Source organism: Pinus tabuliformis, chromosome X (genome assembly GCF_031772625.1).
Source record: "Pinus tabuliformis cultivar Carrire ecotype Pingquan chromosome X, CPIR1, whole genome shotgun sequence".
NCBI classification, from domain to species: Eukaryota; Viridiplantae; Streptophyta; class Pinopsida; order Pinales; family Pinaceae; genus Pinus; species Pinus tabuliformis.
This window is the reverse complement of record NC_142308.1, coordinates 1,624,783,065-1,624,808,844: the sequence shown is the minus strand read 5'-3', so window position 1 is coordinate 1,624,808,844 and position 25,780 is coordinate 1,624,783,065. Positions and strand designations below refer to the sequence as shown.

Here is a 25,780-nt window from a genome sequence, read left to right as displayed (position 1 = left end):
TTAATATTCATATTCATAAATGAAAAGGATTAATAAACTCAAGAGTATTTTAATATTATAAACCCAAGGGAATAATATTATAAAGTAAAGGTATTATTAATATTGATATTGATAAATATATTAATATTGATAAATATATTAAACACATTAATAATTAAAAACAATTGTAACTCGGTCGATCTTTGCATTTGGAGTAAAAAAAGGTTCCTCTTTGAGGCTCTTGTCACCCCTATTGTCTCATACGGATGTGAAGTTTGGGGTTGTTGAGCTGAGAGGCTCATTCTACAGCCCAGTATGACGTGTAACCATGTTCGCCCGTCATCAAAGTTGAAATTTCGCTCATGTCGGCCCAAATAAAATTAAAAAAAAAAATAAAAAAAATAAATTTAAATAACTATACAAAATATTTAAATAATGTCGGTTCATAAAAATATTTTCACATGAAGAAATTGGATCCCTCTTGGCTCATGTTAAATCTGTATTTAAGATGGATCTATGCTAGTAGTATATCCAGAGAGTCGTGGAGAAACATTAAGATGATTCAAAAACAATTCATAACCTGCAACCTCAAGATCAAGGGAAATACTCCCTATCCTATCCTCTTGATCGAAGCTAGCATGTCCCCGATTGAAAGTATGACTATGTTTAGATATCTGATGTATAAGAAGAAGCTTTACAACATGGAATCCAAAAGGCTCCTAAAAATTTCTTCTAACTTTAGTCAAAACCCCCACCTTCGCCTTAAGCGCAGGTCCATAAGGATGCCCAGTCTTGGCTCAACCATTGGGGGATTAAGGAGGAGATCATCATGGGAAGCAAGGATAGTGTCAAAGATACTATTACCTCCAATTTTAAGGACAAGTTGTGGGATGATAAAGAGTTGGAGGGTAAAAGGAAGCTAAGATACTATAAGGAGGTGATCAACCCCACCCTTGATAACCATAATTATCTCTTTGTGTTGACCAACACTAAGAAAAAAATGAACATCGCTAGGATAAGAACTAATTCTCATGAGATTCAAAGTGAAATTGGATGGTGGTCTACTCCCAAGATTCCCTAGGACGATAGAATCTGTCATATTTGTGATACTAAGAAGGTGGAAGATGAAAAACACTTCCTTTTACACTGCCCGACTCTTACTCACATTCGCTCTCAATTCCCTAACATCTGTCACACTTCCAATCTTCTTGACTTATTAAGCTAGCCCAACTATAGTGATCTTGAAGCCCTTCTTTCCCTTCTTTTTTATCATAGAAACAAGATTTTGAAGAATCACAATTAGATTATTTTTCTTTTCTCAAGGTCAAGTAGACCATAATGGTCTTAGTAGATGTTAATCATTATCATCATCATATTAATAAAATTAAAGTTGAATATTAATAAAAATAAAGTTCAAGTTTAATATTAAAGTAAAAGCTTAAATTTAATATTAATAAATGTGGTTGAAAAACGCAAATAGACATATATGAACCACAATTATGATTATTTATTTATAAATATTAACATTAATATTTTTTTTTTCTATAAATTATATATTATTTTTATTATCATTATTATTATTAAGCACTATTAATTAACCAATTAATAAATAATATAAATATAAATATTAAAAATCAATAATTATAATATTGATAGTGATAATAATTATTAAATATTAAAAATTATTAATAAATATAAATTATTAGTAATTATTAATTATTAGTTATTAATAATAATAAAAATAGTAATATTTAATGTTAAGAATAATATTAGACCGTAGGATTAATAATTAATGTTAGGAATATAAACCCTAAGATTAATATTATGAACTTTAGTATCAATATTATAAATCTGAGAGATTAATACTATAAATCCGAGGAATTAATAAGTCCAAGGAATTAATATTATAAACTCAATGGACTATACCGAGGGGAATAATTTTAAACCCTGGGGATTACTATTATAAACCCTATTACTATAAAATATAAACCCAATATTAAACATTAATATTATAAACTGAATATTAAAAGACCCTAGTATTATAAACGTTGTATTAAACCAAAGTTTTGTAATGTAACAATGCGTCATTGAATAAATTACAATGTAATGTAACATTGTGACAATGATTGTTAGACTAATTTTGATATTGAGACAATGTGTGTCACAATATGATGTTGGATACATTTGGCACAATTATAATGTTACAGTATTAAACTCTTGATATCATAAACCCAAGGGATTGATACTAAAAACCAAAGGAATTATAAACCCAAGGGATTAATATTATAAACCAAGGGATATAAACCCTAAGATAAATATTGTAAACCCTAAAATAAACATTGAACCCTAAAATTAATACTGTGAATCTTACGATTAATATTATAAACCCAAGGAATAAATAAACCCAATGGATTAATATTAAAAACCCAAGGGAATAACATTAAACCCTAGGATGAATATTAAACCTTAAGAATATAAACCCTAAAATTAATAAACCTAACGAATTAATATTGTAAACCCTAGGAATATAAACCCAAGGAATTTATATTATAAACCTAATGGATTATAAACCCAAAAGATTTATATTAAACCCTAGGATTAATTATAAACCCTATGAATAATATTATACCCTAGGAATATGAACCCTTAGATTAATAAACCCAAAGGATTGATATTATAAACCCAAGACACTAATAAATGCAAGAGATTAATACTAAAACCCCAAAAACCCAAAGGATTAATATTGTAAACCCAAGGCATATAAACCCTTAGATAAATATTATAAACCCTAAAACAAACATGGTTGGCCATGGTTGATTTTCATATTGAGATAATCTTTGTCACATTGCAATGGTTGACCATGATTGATTTTCATATTGAGAGAATCTACGTCACAATGTGACGTTGGACCATGATTGAATATTAAACTGTAGGAATATAAACCTTAAAATTAATAAACGCAAGGGATTAATATTGCAAACCCAAAGCTGAATAATAAACCTAGGAATATAAACCCTATGATTAATATTATAAACCCAAGGAATTTATATTATAAACCCAAGGGATTTATATTAAACCAAGGATTAATAATATAAACCTATCAATAATATTATACCCTAGGGATATGAACCCTTAGATTAATAAACCTAAGGGATTGATATTATAAATCTAAGGGATTGATATTATTGATATTATGGTTGACCATGGTTGATTTTCATATTGAGACAATCGTTGTCACAAGGCTACGTTGGATGATGGTTGATTTTCATAGTGAGACAATCTTTGTCACAATGTGATGTTGGACCATGGTTGACCATGATTGATTTTCATATTGAGAGAATCTTTGTCATAATGCGACATTGGACCATGGTTGACACAATATGACATTGAACAATCAGACAATCTTTTTCATAATGTGACCATGGTTATTAACGATCATTGACAATGATTGACAATGGTTGACCATGGTTGATTTTCAAATTGAGACGATCTTTGTCACAATGAGACGTTGGACCGTAATTGACCATGGTTGACAATGATTAACCATGCTTGATCATGGTTGACCATGTTATATTTTTACATTGAGACATATCTTTTTCACAATGTGATGTTGGACCATGGTTGACCATAATTGACTAAGGTTGATTTTCATATTGACAATGATTGACCATGCTTGACCATGATTGATTTTCATATTGAGACAATCTTTGTCACAATGTGACATTTAACCATGGTTGACCAAGAATGACCATGATTGATGATGGTTGAACATTGTTGATTTTCATATTGGGACAATATTTGTCACAATGTGACGTTGGACCATGATTGACCATGGTTGACCATGATTATAAACCCAAGGAAATTATATTAAACCCTAGGAATATGAACCCTTAGATTAATAAACCTAGGGGATTAATATTATAAACCCAAGACACTAATAAACACAAGAGATTTGTTGAAAACACTGAGAGGGGGTAAATCAATATTTCCTTTCAATTTTTATTTTTACCTATTGAGATCATTTATAATTAGACCACAAAAAGAGAAATGATAGAATAATAATTTTATTAATGAATGACAAGGCCTCGAATCTTCTCTACAATAAATCCAATACAGTAAATGTGTAGGGCTCCAACCCTAGATGAAGACACCAATCTTCATTTTCTCAGGCTCAAATCTATAGTTTTCCAAGCACCAACTTGGACTTCCCAAGGCTCCAACCTTGTCACTTTGAGGCACCAACCTCTAGGGCTCCAACCCTATCTCTAGTACAGGCTCCAACCTGGTCTTCTTGAGGACTCCAACCCACTGCTTCAATGTTTACTTTGCCAAGCACCAACTTGGACTTCACGAGGCTCGAACCTCTAGGGCTCCAACCCTATCTTCCCAGGGCACCAACCTTGTCTCTATGAGGCTCCAACCTCTAGGGCTCCTACCCTCAGCTTCAATTTGTCAAGTTAAGCTTAATGATTCTTAATGGCTCCCAATCTTCTTCAATGAGCCCTATCAATCTTCAGCAATGCCTCCTCCAAATCACTTCACCAATGACAACCTTGTCTTCTTAAAAGGTGTCACCACTGCTATTCATGGTACCCGAACAATCTCTCCAAGTTCACTCCACGAGGGCTTCAATGAAGGTCTCTGATAATATCTCCAAGACCTTCAATATGTCTTAAATACGCATCCCAAGTTCTTCACCTGCTCTAAGCCTCTTCAAGGGCTTCTTCAAGAACTCTCTAAGGAAGTCTTCATAATGCTTCAACAACAAGATATTTCTAAATGTTGCTACTGTAATATGAGTTTCTTCAAAGCAACATGTTTGAGCCTTCTTTCAAGATGACTGAATTGAGTTAAATCCAAAGGATGTATGTCCGAGCCCACCACCATTGTCATTGTTGATCTGAGTCTCTCAAATTGTTTAATGGTTTGGGGTCTACATAAGTCCAATCTCTCTCTTCGCTATAGTATAGCTCGAGCTCCCAACAAACACAAGTGATTGTCCTTAAGTAATCACAGATCTAATGTGTAGTCTGTAACTCCGAGACTTTAAGCTATTTCCCCTCCATAGATAGTCTGAATATTACTTCACCCCTTTTATCACTAAGTCTCCTCCAGTGGTCTTAAGAGAATACAATCCTTCAAACTTTTATATTAAGATCCGGGTTCCACCAGGACTACACTACCCACAAATTTGCGCTCCACTAAAACTACAATGTCCCACAGATCTAAGCTTCACCGAAACTGAAATGTTCCACAGATCCGAGCTCTTACGACTTTATCTGCTTTAGATATCTAGTGATCCTTCTCAGCCTCTAAGTCTCCTTTCCTTTACTCTTTCAAGTTCATGAGTTGTGAACTATATCTTCCTCTCTGTGATGGATGACTGAGATTGATACTTGATAATGAAGTATTTGACTTGTATTTATATGAGTTTCACCAATAAACGAAAATACATGTTTATTAGAGGAGAGGCTGACTTGTGCATGAGGTGGCACATTAAAAGTATATCAGAAGGGGTCTTTGTTAATAATCAACCAAATATAACATAGTTTCATTGTTTACAGAAACTATATTATAATAGCAACATAGGAGGGGCTATAGCTTTTAAACAATGTGAAACCATATTACAATGGATGTCGGGAGGTCCCACATGCCACATCATCACTTTACTCCCGCATATCGCAACTACACGGATATCAGAGATTTTTAAGTTGTGCACATGCCAAAGTTCCGATGTCAACAATGTTGATATTCCTATAACACATATCGCCCCTACTTTCTCTAACCTCCGACGCAGTGGACGCGATATTACATTAAACGTGTTATGATAGAGCAATCAGGTCCGCAACCATATCGCAATCAGAGGTTTTAACATGACATGCCTGCAAAACTTGCGATAGGAAAGTTCTGATGCACAAATGCGATATTACATTTTAAAATGTTATAATAAGGGTAGTCAGGTCTGCAAAGCATATCACAATCAAATATTAGGCCTCATCGGAGGATCTTATCGGAGGTCCCATTCCAAAAGCTCTGATAAAGGGCGGATGCGATTTAGTAATTAAATCGTTATTAAAACAAGTTGGGTCTGCATATCGGAGATTGGAGGTCCATGTTGCATTTTAGAGATCGGAGGTCCACATCGCCTATTAGAGATCGGAGTCAGAGTCAGAGGTTTGAGTGGTGACACACAATTAAAACGCTAATATGATTTCTCTAATTTGGTTTTGGATATTTCGCTGATATGTTTCTCTTTGCTCCTCCAATATCATTGTTTCTACCCTTTGGCTCTTTCTCTTGGGCATATGCGTCTTCTCTTTGGATCTGCTCCTCCTTGGCTTGTCGCTCATGTTCTTGACTTCCAATGGATTCTCTTTGAACTGCTTCTCTTGGATCTGCTCCTCCTTGGCTTGTCGCTCCTGCTCTTAACTTCCGATGGCTTTCCTTTGGCTCCCAATGGCTTTTCGATGGCTTTCCGACTCTTGATCCTTGGGACTACTCTTTGGGTTCGATGTTTCTATTATGTTTGTATATATATTCAATGTTTATGCTATTTTCAATTCATATGGTCCTCCATCTCATCATATGTTCTCCAACTATGTCATCAAGTCCTTCATCAAGGATATCTTAATATACATGAGGTTATGACATTTTCATTAGAACTTTCATTACTATGATCAATGGGAAACATCACGTATCACAAGAATTTGCCATCACAAACAATGCCATATTGACATCAATGATAACCTTAACTAACAAGATTAATACTAAAAAACAAAGAAATTATAAACCCAAGGGAATAATATTAAACCTAAGGGTTTAATATTATAAACCCAAGGTATAAAAATCATAAGATAAATATTATAAATCTTAAAGTAAACCACGGGGGCTTCACTGGGGGAGAAATATTATGCCACATGGGTTCATATTGGGGGATATATATTGAGGAAAAAATGACATAATATATTGAGCATATATTAAGGGGTAAAGTGTTTATATATTGGTGGGTGTAAAAAATGGAGCTCAAAGTTAATGAAAAAATATAAAGGGGTATAAAAAATATAAATGAAAAAAGGGTTATGTACAATATCTAGTGAAAGTAGGGGTTTTTAATTTTGAAGGTGTATTGGATTCATAGTGGTAGGGGGTTAAATTTTAGAGGTATTTTTCAATATGTAGTCAAATTAGGGGTATTGTTTAGTATGATATGTCATAGGTTCATTGAGTGAAGCCCCCATGAAGTAAACATGGTTAACCATCGTTGACCATGGTTAATTTTCATATTGACACAATCTCTGTCACAATATTGCTAATTTTATATGGTGTAGTCTAACTTATACACGAAATAACCTTTTTTGCCTGAGTTCACCAAAATCCAGCAATACAATTTCAAGATCTTTTGTTGTTTAAAATAAATTTTTGAATGCATAAATGGATTTAGCACATTGAAAAACCCCTAGGTCACTCAAATTATGCAAATTAAACAATTTAAATTCAAGCTTTTAAAAATCTTTGTCAATTTTGACTAAAATTAACCAAAAAAATAACCGTGAAAAAATTCATTTCGTTTATAAATTAAACTATACCATTTTATATTATAAAAAAAATCGACTACCAACCCTCGAACATAGTAAATGAATTGAAATTACTTGTTATAATTATCTCTATTTTAATCCACTTTGTTAAGAAACCGTTTATTTTTCAGTGTCACTTAGAAACTGCCACTAGTTGAGATGGTCAAGTTGGCCTAAATCGCCAGATTAAGCGCGTGGGTTCAAATCCAACTCTCCACGAGTATAAGTAAAATGAAAAAGAATAGGTTATTATGCGAACCATAACAGAAAGAGGCGTTGGTTCAGAACGCATTTTTGATTTTAATCTTCACAGAAAGAAAGTATTGGTTCAAAGCCCCTTCTGATATGAGCCTGCACAGCAAGAGGGCGTGCGTTCAAAACCCACTTCAACATCGAAAGAGGCATTGCTTCAAAGCGCACTTTTGGTTTTAATCTTCACAGAAAGAAAGTATTGGTTCAAAGCCCCTTTTGATATGAGCCTGCACAGCAAGAGGGCGTGAGTTCAAAACCCACTTTCGACATCGAAAGTCACGCTTTGAACAGGAAATTTCAGAGTACTTCACATTTGAGAAGTTCCAAGAACATTCACAGAAAGCGGGCGGGTGTGGGTTTGGATCCCACTTCTGGCACTGAGAGGCACATAGAAACTTGGCGGAAAGGGCGTGGGTTCAAATCCCATTTCTGATTTTGGAAGCCACATTAAAATGAAGGAAAAATCAATTTGGATAAAATGATCTCTATAAGGTTATTCATGTGTCAGGGTGGCCGAGTGGTCTAAGGCGCCAGACTCAAGTTCTGGTCCTCGAAAGAGGGCGTGGGTTCAAATCCCACTTCTGACAACGGTAATTCAAGTTTTGAAAAGGAATTTCATGTTCCATACGCTTTTAAGTCACACTTGAAAAGGAATTTATGTTCCGATCCCTTGTGTCACATTTTGAAACGAGTGGCCTAAAGTGCCAGGCCCTGGAAAGAGGGCGTTGGGTTCAGATCCCACTTCTTCTGACACTGTAAGTTCAAATTTGAACAGGAATTTAATGTTCCATTCTGCCACTGTGAGTCACATTTTGAGAAGGAATTTCATGTCCCAATCCTTGTGTCATATTTTGAAAAAGAATTCTGCATATGGTCGAGTGGTCTAAGATGCCAGACTCAAACTTAAAATTTGGTCCTCGAAAGAGTGTGTGCGTTCAAATCACACTCAAGACACTGGAAGTCATGTAAGCGGAAAAGGAATTTGATGCTCTAATCATCCTCATATGGAGCGTCGGGGTTTCTGATACGAAAGGCAATAACATGTTTTAAAGACTCTCTATATAAAATGTACCTACAATGGGGGCATGTCCTATACATCGAGGGCATTTGGTCTAGTGGTATGATTCTCGCTTAGGGTGCGAGAGGTCCCGAGTTCAATTCTCGGAATGCCCCTGATTCAGGAAATCAAGTTCTTTTCCCATAATCGACTGAAGCACATTTTTATCGCGTGCATCCCAGCAAGGATTTATGAGGTGGTTTCTCCTGCAAACTCCTCAGTAGTTGAACACTGAAGCACATTTTTATCACGTGCATCCCAGCAAGGATTTATGAGGTGGTTTCTCCTGCAAACTCCTCAGTAGTTGAACACCAAGTTTTGAGAGCTTAAGGCAATCAAGCCATTGTCTCTTGTTGCCCCATTTTCCCTCTGCTTTCAATTGAATTTACTTGCTTAGCTGAACTTAGTGAGATGTCTCTGGCTCGACATGAATGATCGATCGTTTGGATTCTTGTTCGATTCGGATGGTTTGAAGATCTTGGTGTTCGGCATCTCCGGCACATTCTTCCTCTGTGACTGGAGAACGTCGATGCTCTCTATGAAAGTCTGTCACTGCTTTTAGGGATTGCTGCATGTGAAATCGATTGGAGTTAAGCGGATCAATCTTGGGTTCTTTCTAATTTTCCCCGTTGTGAAAACTGTTTTTCTTTTTATTCATCACCGGCCTTTCTTCTACATTTGACAGTAATGTATTTTTATTTAACGTTATTTCTGTTAATTACTCCACCGGAGAGAACAACCAATCGGAACTCTTCCCTCACCTCTGCCGGGCAGGAACAATTTGCAAGGCCACATCCCTTCCATTTCGAGCGTAAATAGTAGCAGATCCAGTAGACGCAAAGGTGGTAAAGGCGGTGAATTATTCAGAGTGTCTGTATGTGAATCAATCTGGACAACGTCTCGAATCTGAAGACACAGTGAAGATCTTTCACTCATCATCGAAATTTGTTGAAGGGCGGTGGCTTCTCCATGACACCACCTGAAAGAAGACTGGAGACCATCACCTCTGAGGAACATTTAATGAGTCAGGCGGTTGGAATTAATGTTTCCAACGGTTAGCCTTAATTCCAACCATAAGATGAACATATAAAATACTCTATAACAGAATGTATAAGACACATACATACTCTTAATTGACATACATGTTCGTCTAGGTCTAAAGTTTCAGCTAGGCTTACAACATAATTTGGATTTTCTACAACACATGACTTACTTCTACAAAACTCAAATTTTGTCTTCCCAAGAGGCTTAATGAATATATCAGCGACATTTTCATTTGTATTACAATATATTAGGGCAATTTCTTATGATTGAACCTTTTCTCTTACAAACTGATATTGTGTGTCTCCATGTTTTGACCTTGCATGACATATAGGATTGTTCCCCAACTTGATGGTGCTTTGATTATTACATCTATTCATTATAGGTTCTTGTTGACATTCACCAACATCTTCAAGTATTCTTTTGAGCCATATAGCTGCATAGGGGGCACTACATAATGCTTTATACTCTGCTTTAGTTGATGACAAGGAAACTGTTGGTTCTTTCTTACTGTTCCATTATAGCTCCCGATCCTATATTGAAGACGTATCCAATGGTAGATTTCATGTCATTTGGATTTCTGGACCAGTCAGAATCAGAATGACCTATCAATTCAACATTACAATCATTAGTATATTCAATACCAAAATTGATAGTTCCCTTTAAATATCGAAGGACACTTTTTGCATCTATCCAATGACTTTCAGGAGGCTTAGCCATGAATTGACTAAATATGCTCACTGCATAAGCAATATCTGGTATAGTAGTGAGATAATTCAAACTTTCCACTAATTGTCGATACAATGTTCCATTCACCTCTTTTGTTCCATCATCACTTCTCAATTTGATATTTTGTTCCAGTGGAGTATTCACTGCTTTACATCCATTCATATGAAATCTCTTTAGTACTTCATTTTGCTTTGTGTGATTAAGGTTCTTCCATCATCTCTCCATACTTCAAGACCTAGACAATAGTGCATCTGACCAAGATCCTTCATCTCAAATCGTATGATAACTTACTTTTATATCTTTTATCAATTTATCAGTGCTCCTTCTTATTATTAGATCATAAACATATATAGAAAGTAATACTATATATCCATTTATATCTGTCTTGACATACAAATTAGGATCATTTTTTATTTTGTTAAATCCTTGCTAAAAGAAGAATTTATCGATTTTCTCGTACCAAGATCTAGGTCCCTGTTTTAGTCCATATAAGGCCTTTTTTAACTTGCATACAAGATGTTCTTGTCCCTTCTTTACAAATCCTTTTGGTTGAACAAGATAAATCTCCTCTTTTAAGTCACCATTTAGAAAAATTGACTTCACATCTAATTGATGTAGCTTCCAATCATATTTAGTTGCCAATGCTATCATTATTCTAATTATATTCATTTTTGCAACCGGGGCAAATGTATCTTCATAATCTATACCTTCTTTTTGTGAATAACCTTTTGCAACCAATCTTGCCTTATACTTGTCTATGCTACCATCTACATTAAATTTTGTCTTGTACAACCATTTTGATCCTATAGGAACTTTATTTTTAGGTAATTATGTTAATTCTCAGGTTTCATTTTTCATTATAGAGTCATATTCTTCTTTCATAGTTTCCATCCATTCTTTATGATTTTTAGCATGTTCATAATTTAAAGGCTCAAAGACAGTCATTACTTGAGACATTAAAGCATAATCTTTATACCTAATAGGGGTTTGAATATGTCGTGTTGACCTTCTTAGAGGTTCATTACACTGTGGAATACCTTCTTCTCTTCTTCTTCTCTATGGAGTGCCTTCATCACTTCTTTGTGGACTTTGACTCCTTGACATGTCTTCTGGAATGTCCATGTTTTCTTGAGCTTGAGATGATTCCACAACTTCTTCTTCTTCCTTAAAGCTGTCATAAGGAGGTTGCCATACATTATGTTTATCTTCTTTTATTTGTTTATCTGCATGCTCATGAAATATAACATCTCTACTTGCAAGAACCTTGTGAGTACTTAGATCATACATTTTATATGCTTTTTGATCTACACAATATCCAATAAAAATGCATTTGATGGCTTTAGCATCTAATTTTCTCCTATCCTCTTTAGGAATATGAGCAAAGGCCTTACATCCAAATATCCTTAAATGGCTAACTTTAGGTTTAAAACCATAAAGTGCTTCTGCTTAAGATACTTAATAGGGCTTCTATTTTTAAGATATACCACTGTATTAATGGCTTCAACCCAAAAACTATTAGAAAGTCCTTTACTTTTTAATATACTGCAAGCAAATTCAACTAATGTTGGTTTTGCGCATACTACTTTTTTCCAACATTTCAACAACCCCGCTCCTAATCAAGTAGACCCTACCAACCCGAATTAGGCGGGAACATCCCGATCAAAATCTGGTGGAACAACCCATTCTGAATCCTGAGGATCTGTCCTATCAGAATGATACGGAACTACCTGATCAGAACTAGTCTAACAAAACCCCCGGTCATAGTTACAATAGTGGAAAACACCGAGCCACCTTCAGGAGTCAGGAGTACCGTTGAGTTCTGAGTCAATCCTTATTCTTTTTCTCAGCTACTCCATTTTGCTGAGGTGTATGTGGTACTGTAGATTGTTGTATAATTCCCTTTTGTTTGCAATATTTGTTAAAAGCTCTTGAAATGTACTCACCACCTTTATCTGATCGAAGAATTTTAATGCTCTTTCCTATTTGCTTTTCAACCATACTCTTGAATTCTTTAAAGTATTCAAACACATCACGTTTGTTTCTTATGAAGTACATCCATGTGTATCTAGTGTTATCATCAATAAATATAAGAAATTAATATGCTCCACCAAGCGACTTAGTTTGCATTGGACCACATACATCAGTATGCACTAGTTCAAGTATTTCACATTTTCTTCTATTTTCATGCACATGAAATTCTTCCATATTTTGTTTTTCTTATGCACAACCTTCACATTCGAAGTGTTCACCCTTAATATTTGAAAGACCTTCTACCATCAATTTCTTTTGTAGTAACATTAGGTCATTATGATTTAAGTGTCCATACATTTTATGTTAAAGCTCTATATTTGACATGCATGTTGATGCCAAAGCTTGATGCCCATTCTTCATTACATCCAACTTGTATAATCCTCCAACTCCCATTCCTTTTGCAACGACCTTGTAGTTGTCCTGCACATCCTTTACCAAATAATGTGATTTCACAAATTCAACTTTTAAATGTTGATTTGTAATAGTAGAGACATAAATTAAGTTCTTCTTTAATCCTAGAACATACACCACATTTTGAATTTGTTTTTCTTGTCCATTAGGCATCATAACACTTATATCACCATATTCTTTAATTTTATGTGATCTATTATATCCTAAATAGATGTGTCCACCATTGTTAACCTCATGATAAGTATAAAACCAATCTATTTTGCATGACATGTGGATTGGTGCATCGGAATCTATAAACCAAGCGTTATCATCATCTGTTTCTGCTGATAAAACAACATTGGACACAAACGATCTAAGATTGCTAAAGTCATGGCTAATTGCTTCATCTCTATTAACATAATTTCCTGAATGTATTCTTTGTTTAAATTGATTAGACCTTCTTTTTATGCAATTCTTAGCAAAATGACTAGGTTTTCCATAGTAATAACACACATCATCTGTACTTGATTTGCCATTTGTTCTTGGTAAAGGTGTACCTTGAAATGATTTTACCTATGGCTTTTTGCCTTTATTTTCCTCCCACTGTTTGCCTTTGAAGGATTGTTTCCCTTTAGCTATCAATGTTAAATCTCAACTGGGAGATTTTTGTTTACGACTTCTTCTTCACTCTTCCTCCTGCATAAGTATACCTGCCAACTCATCAAAAGTAGGAGCCTTCTCTCTAGCTGAAAGACCAATGATAAACATTTGATATTCATCAAGCATTCCATTTAATGTCACATTAACCAAGTCTGTGCTAGATATTGTTTCACCAATGTCACCTAATTTATCCTTTAGATCCATAATTCTATAAATAAAACTACTGACACTTTCATTTTCTTCCATCTTAATTGAAAGAAGCTTACTCTTTAAATACAATATTCGATTTGTATACTTCGTCTCATACAAATTTTTGAGAGTGTTCCATGTCTCCTTGGATGTTTTCCACTCTTTAACGTGTGGAATAATGTTGTCCTTAGCGGAGATTCGCAAAAGCACCTTCGCTTTGTTTTCCCATTGATCCCAATCTTGAATTTCCGCATCTGTGGCTTGAGGGGACACTGGCTTGACTTAAAACCCAAACAAAATCATCCATATGTTGTAGCCTTCTATCAAAGTCTGCAACTTAAACTTTCAATCCAATTTGCATAATTTTCACCATATAGCTTGTTAAAATTTGATAAATAAGACTCTGCTAATACATTTGCCATAATATTAATCTTATGGATCCTCCAACCAATAACTTTAATGACTCAATCACAAATATAATTCCTCAAGCAAATGTCGTAAAGTTATATTGAACTTTACAACTCAAAAATATTATTGAACAATGTGTCTCCCTCCTCCTTTTTAAGTTATATATATAATTTTTATAATAACAAACAAAACATGGTTTCATCAAACAACCATCAATCTTTCAAGAGTCTTTTTAAAATAACAACCACAAAATTTTTTTTTAGGAGGCCAATCATTAATCCACACCAAACAACACTTTTCACTTAATTGCAAACTTCCACGAACTTAAGAGCCCAACCTCCAAACAACTACCATAAATGTATTTTTATGACCACTATTTTTTTTTTTTTTTTACTTATGACCAGAATTTATACCTTTTTCCCTTTTTTCACTTAGTTCGAACTTGTTGAAACACTGGATTTTTTTTTAACATCAACTTTTTCATCATACTAAAAGGTGTGTAAGCATCACCATTCAACTATCAACAGAAAACCATTATGGTATACACACTTATGTTCAAGGAAATATACCCTTATATTATCGCTATTTTCTAGCAACCAAAATGCATACAATTCATGACTTCCTTCAATGCTCCGCTGGACATTCAAAAACAGAATCCTCGCCCTTGTTTACTCCACAAACAACTACTCTCCACATAAAGGTTGCTTATTTCACGTTTACAACAACTCTGCTTGCAGTAGAACTCTCATGGCGATGTAAGAATCTCTTCTTTCACACAAATTAAAACCTTGACCAATTCGCCCTTCACCAGAAGCTTGTGCAACACAAAGAGAAAATAACGGACACTCTCGACAGAATTATGTGAGACACACCCTCAATGAAAAGCTCACACAACTATCTCTCACACATCGATCTTCTCACAAAAGAGCCTTAAGCTCTCAGCACTCAACCAGGCAGCACTCGATCTTGCTCCGATACGAAATCAGAGAATGCAACATGAACACTGAACACAAAACACAAACAACTTGTCCATTCCATTACTAAATATGGGTTTTTATACATAGTGGAGAAGTTTCTCGATTCTGGTTGTTGGTGGCTTCTTTAGGACGCTACCTGAAGTCTCTAGAAGACTCGAGACCATTTCTTGAACTCTTGAGATAGTTGAGCATTTAATGGGTCAGGTGGTTGCAATTAATGTTTCCAACAATGTGAGAGGTCTCCAGTTCAATCCTCAGAATGCTCGTAATCTGAACTTTATTTATATCTGAATGTTTTTTTCTCTAACGTTATTGATAGTGTACAGGGTAATAAACAACATAACTATGTGTGTTTATGAAAAACAGATAGATCACCAATCTTTATAAAGAAAATAGAAATATGTGGAGAAACTTGTTTTAAAGATAATTTGTATTTTGAAAATGATAAAATCCCTTGTTTCTTTAAAAAAAAATAGATAATTATGTAAATTAAACTTGGATGGCTCTGTCAACGAATTTTCATTCGTCATCATAATCACTTTAAAAAGGCATATATATCAGTAAGGTATAATTGATTTTTTACTTAAAAAATATAAAAGTTTATATTTTATATAATTAAGTTTTTATATTTATATAATGTGAGGCCTTCAAAGATAACAAAGAAAGTTATGTAGATATGTTTGCGGTTAGCTCTTGGGATAATTTATTTAGCAAGGCATTTGTCGAGAAGCTGGAGCATTTATTGTGGGGCTTCACATAAAAATAGTCGAATACATCAAACAGATGAAAAAGCAATATGTCCCATCATTTGCTTTCTTTCTTTCTATAATAACTTTTACTTAAAAAATATAAAAATTTATATTTTATATAATTAAATCTTTATATTTTATATAATATTTTTCTTTCACTATATTTTATTTAGTACAGTTTGTAATTTTGTACATACCATTGCCACTATAATGTCACAAGAATCAGCTTACAACCTGTCTTGAGAGATTACTCACGTAATTAAGGACACTAAAGAATGTGTGCCATGCCACTCTAACTAAATTCCTTCTACCATTTTATATAATTAGATATCATTTTTGGGATTCAACTGCGTTAAGTAAGTCATTCAAAGTATGACCATTTCCATGAGAGGTAGTCGTAAAGTGACTAATTTCTCATGATTTTTGAATAGTTCACTTAGCACTCATTGCATCGGGTGATGCTCACAGGGGTGAAGAAGTGGGATTGAAACTAGTGAAATGTGGAGAACGAATCACATAGCATCAATCATCACTTCCGGGGCTTGCACCCGGTAACCAGGACTTCCCAGGAGGTCACCCATCCCAGAACTCCTCTGGCTCAAGCGCGCTTAACTGTGGAGTTTTTCCCCACAATCAAGCCCACTTAGCTTGCTACCCCATTTGCAAAACCTTAGCAAGTATTGTGCCTCATGAACCATTCAGGTAGAGATCCCTTGACTCTTTTTGAATTTAAGTATGGGGGATTTTCGCAGTGCATTATATTAGATATCATTTTTGGGATTCAACTGCGTTAAGTAAGTCATTCAAAGTATGACCATTTCCATGAGAGGTAGTCGTAAAGTGACTAATTTCTCATGATTTTTGAATAGTTCACTTAGCACTCATTGCATCGGGTGATGCTCACAGGGGTGAAGAAGTGGGATTGAAACTAGTGAAATGTGGAGAACGAATCACATAGCATCAATCATCACTTCCGGGGCTTGCACCCGGTAACCAGGACTTCCCAGGAGGTCACCCATCCCAGAACTCCTCTGGCTCAAGCGCGCTTAACTGTGGAGTTTTTCCCCACAATCAAGCCCACTTAGCTTGCTACCCCATTTGCAAAACCTTAGCAAGTATTGTGCCTCATGAACCATTCAGGTAGAGATCCCTTGACTCTTTTTGAATTTAAGTATGGGGGATTTTCGCAGTGCATTATATTAGATATCATTTTTGGGATTCAACTGCGTTAAGTAAGTCATTCAAAGTATGACCATTTCCATGAGAGGTAGTCGTAAAGTGACTAATTTCTCATGATTTTTGAATAGTTCACTTAGCACTCATTGCATCGGGTGATGCTCACAGGGGTGAAGAAGTGGGATTGAAACTAGTGAAATGTGGAGAACGAATCACATAGCATCAATCATCACTTCCGGGGCTTGCACCCGGTAACCAGGACTTCCCAGGAGGTCACCCATCCCAGAACTCCTCTGGCTCAAGCACGCTTAACTGTGGAGTTTTTCCCCACAATCAAGCCCACTTAGCTTGCTACCCCATTTGCAAAACCTTAGCAAGTATTGTGCCTCATGAACCATTCAGGTAGAGATCCCTTGACTCTTTTTGAATTTAAGTATGGGGATTTTCGCAGTGCATTATATTAGATATCATTTTTGGGATTCAACTGCGTTAAGTAAGTCATTCAAAGTATGACCATTTCCATGAGAGGTAGTCGTAAAGTGACTAATTTCTCATGATTTTTGAATAGTTCACTTAGCACTCATTGCATCGGGTGATGCTCACAGGGGTGAAGAAGTGGGATTGAAACTAGTGAAATGTGGAGAACGAATCACATAGCATCAATCATCACTTCCGGGGCTTGCACCCGGTAACCAGGACTTCCCAGGAGGTCACCCATCCCAGAACTCCTCTGGCTCAAGCGCGCTTAACTGTGGAGTTTTTCCCCACAATCAAGCCCACTTAGCTTGCTACCCCATTTGCAAAACCTTAGCAAGTATTGTGCCTCATGAACCATTCAGGTAGAGATCCCTTGACTCTTTTTGAATTTAAGTATTATATAATTACTTAATAATGATAAATAATAAAAATATTTTATTAAATTTAATATATATATATATATATAATATGATCTTACATTAATTAAAATATAATAAATTATATTTAATAATAATATATATTTGTTTAATGTATTAGTATTCAAATAATCAAGAAACATTAATATTAATATAGATATAAAATATATTTCTTTCTAAGAAAAAAACATTTTTTTTTGTTTTGACTGGAAAAGAAAGTAAAATTCTTGAGTGCATAACAGTGGATACAAAATATCCGGGCCTTTCCCTCTTCAATAGGCTTGGAGTTGTTTCACACGAAATCACCTCTATATAGTGTACCATAAAGCATCCACAACTAGTCTCAAAATGGATAACATTACATGCAAAATAGTAGGGTCTTAACCCCTTACAACAACATCAAATAACTACCTCATACTTGATCTACCACAAACAATCCCAATAGGAAATAAAAGTACCATGTTCACAAACCAACATGAAGGAGCCTTTTAAAATCCGTGTCCCCATCCTTGATAATCGATCAATGTTCATATTGTGCTCTCAAAAAACATGCCTAAGGGTAACATGTCCAACAGAAGATAGTATATCTTGCATTTGTTGTGACAAAGGAGTAAGATTTTTATTTGTGATCCTAGAATTCCCCACAAGGAAGTTTAATACTAAAATAGAATCTCCAAATATTTTGAAAATATGAACCTACTCCTTTTTGCCAATTTCAATAAATAAAATAGAGAATAGCTTTGCTCTATTATTGGTTCCCTTCCCCGGATTCACCAAGAATGAGAGGTGGCTTAATGAAGATAGACGAATAATGAAACCAAACCAAATTGTGTTCACTCTCCTTGACACACTCCATTGATGAAGGACCATGGTTCATCTTTGTCAAAAATAAGAATACCCACCTCTTAGATCCGCTTTGTAACCTGAACACATAAGTATTCATTTACTCTTTACTTCAACTATAGCTTCTCGAGGAATGAACCTCTCCTTAAAAAGTGTCGAATTCCTAGATATCCATATGCTCTAGCAAGTGATCAAAGGGATGACCCTCCACTTTTTCAATATCATTGTGTGAGAAAATCGTTAAACATTTTGTAATTATTCCCTTCTAACAAATGTTTGATAGTCCAAACTTCTTCCCTAGCCCCATTCGAACAATTTTTGTGACACCACAAGACAAATAAATGTGATGAGTCTTCCCCACTCTTGTTGCATAGAATACCTATTCCAAACCCCTAGAAACAACTCTTTTGTAATACTTCCCAAGTCAACACCTTTTTGTTTAGGATGAATAACATCTTTGGTGGTGCTCTTATTTTCCAAAACTTCTTCCACCATGGTTGAATATCAAGAGGATAATTCCTTTGAGAGATATCCATGTTTGGCTGAATATGGACCCCTTGTAGCATAAAAATAATTGATATGTAATGTATATTGAAAATATGTATTATTAATGAATGAATGGATGAATGATATGAATTAGAACAAGGGCCCCCGGATATGAATACCTAGATAGAGGTGCCATATGAAGAGACATGACGTCTCATAACTATTAATTAATTATTAATTATGTTTGTTATATTATCACCCCCTTTAAAAAATTGCTTTGTCCTCCAATCAAGGGTAATGAAGGGTGTTTTTGGTGAAATTTTTTTGTCTCTAATAATGATTCTTCTTTCAGAAGGTTTTTCCATTTGATAAGGTACTCTTTGATGGTTATAGAACGTAAAAAAATTTCCCTGGTGTCCAAGATAACATTTGGTTCTAGAGTAATTCTTCCTTTGTTTTTTTTGTCTCAGTAAAAAACTAATTCTATTAAGGGGAAGTATAGTACAATAAGACATTGCAGCCAAGAGAAACAAGAACAAGGGCAGTCGGAAAGGATAGACTATCCACCTCAGCCCCTAGAGGAAAAAGAGAAGAGAGGAGTGTTGAGCAAGAAGAAACAAGAAGAACAAAGGAGCAAGAGCAGAGCAGAGGATTCTACCCAACATGGGTGGAATCAACTATTCAGCATTTTTTCCCTTTCTTTTTACCAACTTTGACCCATTCAGGAGGGCACTGCTGAGCTGGCAAGATTTGCAAACTGAGCTGGGCTGACGGAGAGGTTTCCTTATCTGAATCCGAGGGAGAGGATTCATGATTCCTTTTCTATGAGATTGGCTGGACAGACGAATCCACAGGCTCAGCCGAGGGCGGATCCTGTGCCAGTTTTGCTTCCATTTCTTCCTCATTCTCCTCCTCTTCATCCGAGCTGAAATCAAAATCATCCATGGGGGGAGGGTCATGAGGCTTCCAGCTTTTGGATTTCTGCTTAGGATTGGCTTTCTTCTTGTGGACAAGCATCGTGGCACAAGAGCTCTGAAGGTGCCCTGTGTGATGGCAGTTTCGACAGCGAAAGGTTGTGTTCTCGTAATCCAGGGCCTGAGTCCAATGGAAGTCTCCAATTTTGAGATTGATCTGGTCAGGGAGACCTTTGCTCATGTCTATTTCTGCACAGATTCTGGCGAAGGTGTATAGGCCCTTTTCCCCTCTAGAGATGTCTGTGTCTAGAAAGCGGCCTTGATAATTGCCGATACCTTGGAAAACAGCAAAGTGTCATAGATGCACTAGGAGGTTAGGAAGTCTGACCCAGATGGGGAGCTTGGTGATGATTGCTGTAGCTGGATCGAAATCTAGGAACCAGGGGGTGAGGAATAAACCTGCTGAGCCCCAGAACCATGGGCCTGCAATTAAAGCTTTTTGGTAGTCCTCACCGAGAGCAAACACTACAATGAAGAAACCTTTTGAGCATAACAGAACCTTGCAGTTGTTGGTCCAGTTAGAGTGAATCCATTGGTAGAGGTCTGCTGTGCGAGGCCATAGCCCATTGAACCTGCAAATAATGGCATGCTCTGCAAACTTTTGGGTTTGCTCATCCAGCGTTGGATGCATTATTTCAATGGAGGGGGTTTCCTCCAGTTTGTCCACCAAAAAAGGTTTGGGGGCCTGAACTGGTGGAGCTGCCTTCTCAGGCATCTGAGCATGGACTACATCTTTGTATGAAAACGCCTTAGCTGAGGATGACTGTCCAACAGCTCCCCCTCTCAAACGAAGGGTAAGAATAATGGAGGCATCTCTCTTAATGCTGTAAAAAGAAAGGGGATAAAGATCCTCAAGTTGTTTACCTTCGTGGAGAAGTCGTTGAGCTACAGAGGGTATCCCCAACTTGATTTCCAGAACATGCTTGAGGTCCTGCACTAGATCCGACGAGCTCACCCATTGTAGCAAAGTTTTGCCAGTGATGAGCCTGATGTGGATCTGGAACGAGGCAGAGAAGTCAGAGTTCCGCTTTCCTCTGCAGATCTGAGATGTGAGGAGGAAAGTGCTTTGAAGGGCCTTTGTTTCCTGAACTTGCCGCAGGGGCTTGAGAGGAGATGAAGAGAGAGTCCAAAGGTCATTAAGTCTGTCATTGTATTCCGCCCCATATAGCTTCCAGATGCTCCATCCAGGCAGATCCAGGGAGCTGAAGGGATTCTGAAGATTGAATGCAGAGATTCGGCTATTCTGGGGGGACAGAGGAGGTAACAATGGTAAAGAGCAGCCATCCAGATCATAAGATTTCTTCCCAAGAGTCGCCGCCAGAGGATAAGCAGTAAAGAATTCTGCATGATCGTCCTTAGCCACTGCATCTACATCCTGAAGGGGGCGGCAGTAACGAGATGCAGCAGCAGAGAGCCGAGATCTGGCTGCCCCAAAGTCCCGAGCAAAGCAAAAGAAAGTGGGGGGAGCTCTCAGAAGAGAATGGAGAACATGCAGACCAACAAAGAGGGAAGAAACCAACATTTTGTGACTGAATCGTGCATCACCATTCTCGGCATGGCCGAGCAAAGACCAAACGACAGCTGAAGGAAGGGAGGCGGCAACAGAGCAGTTAGGGTTCATCTTCGGAGCCAAGTCAGGAATAAGTTTGACTATACTCTATATGTTGTCATAATTCTTCCTTTTTTGTCAAACTTTGGAATTTCTATTTGAACATGTTGGACGTGTCCCAACATCTTCTTGAGGCATGACACATGGAAGACATTATGGATGTGATAATTCCGTGGTAATTCCATTCCATAGGCTACTTCACTAATTTTCTTGTTGATTTGAAAAGGCCCATAGAATTTTGGAGTCAATTTGTTTTTTCCTTGTTATTTAAGGGTAATTGTTTGTAAGGTTGGAGTCTTACAAATACCCAATCACCTTTTTCAAACTTTCTTTTTAATCTATGTTGGTTTTCTATTGTTTCATTCTATTTTGAGTTGTTGCTAAATTTTCTTTTAATATTTTGATGATCTTTTTCTCTTCATCAATTTGATTCTTTACTGTCTGGACCTTAATGCTAGTTAGTGCAAATTCCTTTCACCTTTTTGGTTCATACCCATATAGGGATCTGGAAGGGAGTTATTTTAGTAAATATCTGGTAAGCAGTATTATACAACCATTTGGCTAAATGTAATTATTAGGACCACTTATTCTACTTATTTGTAACAAACAACAAATATAAGTTTCTAAACACTTATTTACAATTTCTATTTATCCATGTATCTGCGGATGGTAAGTTGAACTCATATTGAGGGATATCCCTATTTGTTTGCAAAATTATCTCCAAAAGGGGTCCCTATTACTAATAATGACCTTCGAAAAACCATGCAATTTGTAGACTTATAAAAGACACTGTCAATCTATTTTGTGGAATTCATCCTTTTCATGGCCATAAAATGCGCATATTTCGTTAATATGTCAACAGTGATAGCTTGATCTTATCTTTTCCATCGGACATGGGTAATCCTTCATTGCGATTCATTGATATATCTTTCCATTTTTGTTTAGGAATGTGTACGGGGTGCAGTAGCCTCGATGTCAAAATATTATCATTTTTATTCCTTTGACATGTGTCATATTCGACAACAAAACAAATTTTTGAATATCTTTACTCATCCCCTTCCAATAGAATGATTGTTGTGCATTGTAATATGTTTTAAAAAATCTAACATGTCCTATTGTTGAGGAACTATGTGATTCCTTTAATATTGTATTTTAAAATCTTGAAGAAGGACTTAGGTTGTTCTTGTACCACAAAATGCCATTTTTCCATTCAAATTTTGGATTTTGGTCCAAATAGTTGATTATGGAATAAGATTTTGGATCCTTGGCATATTCGACTTGAATTTCATCTAACCAATCAAGAATCACCATTATTGTTGCACATGTTGTTGTTTCCTCATCTTTTCGTGATAATGCATCTGCAACTACATTGTCCTTCCCTTTTTTGTGTAATATTTCCATATCAAAGGTGGAAAGTTTTTCCATCCATTTTTATTGTTCAATGGATAACATATTTTGTTGTAATAAGAATTGAAGATTGTTGTGATATGTATGTATTGAGAATTTACTTCCTAAGAGGTATTGTTGCTATTTGGCTAATGCTTGAATAATGACGATCATCTCTTTATCATATGTAGACTTTAAGCTTTCTCTTTTGTTGAGTTTTCAACTTTCAAAAGCTATCGGGTGGTCATTTTGCATTATCTCTGTGTTTATTTTGACTCTTGAAGCATCATATTATAACACAAAGGGTTTTTTGAAATCTAATGTTGCTAACACAGGTGTAGAATACATAACTTTCTTCAATGCCTCAAAACACTTGTAAGCTTGGTTTGATCCAAGTGGCTCTGGAGAACACATCACAAGTATTTGTATTTCATCGAAACTAGAACCAGAACGAAGAGCTTGCCATCCTGATTCCAACAGTGTAGATGACATTCACATACGACTTTGTATGTGCAAGATATTGGCAGTCAAAGTTCAAGTCAAAGAGAGCCATACTTTTATCGCCAACTAAATTTGGAGCACAACTAAATATGGTGGAATCCAATAAAAATGGTGGCAACTGCCAGAGTGACACTTTGGCACTTATCGACGACCAAAAATGACCAAATTGTCACCTACTTAATTTTATCGGTGACCCCTAAAAATTGACGGACAATTTCAAACAATTTGTTTTTAAAAACGAAAATAGAAGGGGGTCGACGGGTGGCCAAGCCCCCCCAACCCTTAAACAAAACATTGAATATATTAAAAATGTGTGCAGGCTACCAAAATGGCAGACCCATCACCCAATCCCTGCCATATTAATGACAACTAAATGATGCAGGGTCAACGGGGATTGAACCCTCGTTGACCAGGTGGCCGACTTGGTCAACATGTGGCCTTAAGTATTAATAAACACTAAAACCAAAATGTTATATAAAAATACACTGCCCCATTTAAAACAAACGTGATTTAATAAAAAAACAACACACCTATTTTTTTAATAAAACAGGTGGGCCGCTGGTTGGAACCTAAACACTAAAACCGAAATGTTATATAAAAATACACTGCCCCATTTAAAACAAACGTGATTTAATAAAAAAACAACACACCTATTTTTTTAATAAAACGGGTGGGCTGCTGGTTGGAACCTAGGCCTACCGACCAAAATTATTTGATGGTTATCAACCACCCAACAAGTGGTTCTTCTTAATAACGCCAATTTTTTTTATATAAACCATGAATTTTTCATTAGAACCTAGCACAGAGTGCAACAAAGGAACCATGAAATAATGTCGCATGGAATCATGATAGTGTGAAATATTGACGTAGTCAAGGAGGCAGAACCATGACGTAGAGGAATCTTTAGATTCTCTGGGGCCTGAATTTCGACAGTGTCAGAAATATTGTAAGTTTATACTCATCTGAACCAAAATTTCACCAAAAATCTGATGGTGTAGATAATTTTCTGATATGAGTAGCCAATTTTCTAGAGGTAGAATGTTGAGCAGTGGAACCTTGACGTAGGATTCTGTAAGGAATCTTTTAGATTCCTTGGAGGCCTATATTGGACAGTTTCAGAACAAGGTCAACTTTATATTCAAATTTCACGATTTTTTGCAAGGAATGCAATGGCACAAACCATTTCCTCATTTGAGCAACTAATTTTCAAGACATCGTTGGAATGGGAGGTATATTGATGCTTTTGGCCAGTTTTTTTGTTTTTACCATCAAGTAGTTATGTTTACAACCTTTAGTCTCAAAATTTTCCAGACGAATGTAATGATGATGAGTATGCCTTGAATATAATCATTGGATTCAGGAAGTTCATTTTATGCCACTTATGTGTGAGTCAATTTATGCTACTTTGTGAGAGGTCATTCCCTTGTCATGCTGAAGGAGAACATCTTGTGAGTGAGAGTTCTTTGCAAAAGAACGTCTCTTGGAGAGACATGCCACTCTAGATAAGGGCTTCATCCCTGTATTGACATAAATTGCATTATGTACTCATATTCTTGCAAAGACTAATGAAGCGACCTCCCCACTCTTGACCAAGGGCCCAAAGACATTGTCCACAATGGACAAACTCCATTATCATACATGTGTTATGATTGCTTATTTGCTTCTTGATTATGGTTGATGGATTACTGAAGTGTTGTTTAAAATATGGATTGATCATGATTCACATGCAAATGCAAGTGTGAGTAAAAGGGCCTTGTATAATAGAGTTTTTTGTTTGAAACTGTTCACAAAAAAATTGTGGATCAAGTGGTATTATAATGGTTTGACCATTTTGCTAGGGATTGTGAATGTCATCATGGGCAAAGGATTGAAGTGA

General features: G+C 35.9%; 2 non-coding genes across 2 annotated transcripts; both read left to right on the top strand.

The window, feature by feature from the left end:
* The first annotated feature begins 8,308 nt into the window (after positions 1-8,308).
* Positions 8,309-8,392, top strand: TRNAL-CAA (transfer RNA leucine (anticodon CAA)). Its single transcript has one exon. It is a non-coding gene; the product is annotated as a tRNA-Leu (tRNA).
* Positions 8,393-8,906: 514 nt separating this feature from the next.
* Positions 8,907-8,978, top strand: TRNAP-AGG (transfer RNA proline (anticodon AGG)). The gene has a single exon. It is a non-coding gene; the product is annotated as a tRNA-Pro (tRNA).
* Positions 8,979-25,780: the final 16,802 nt, after the last annotated feature.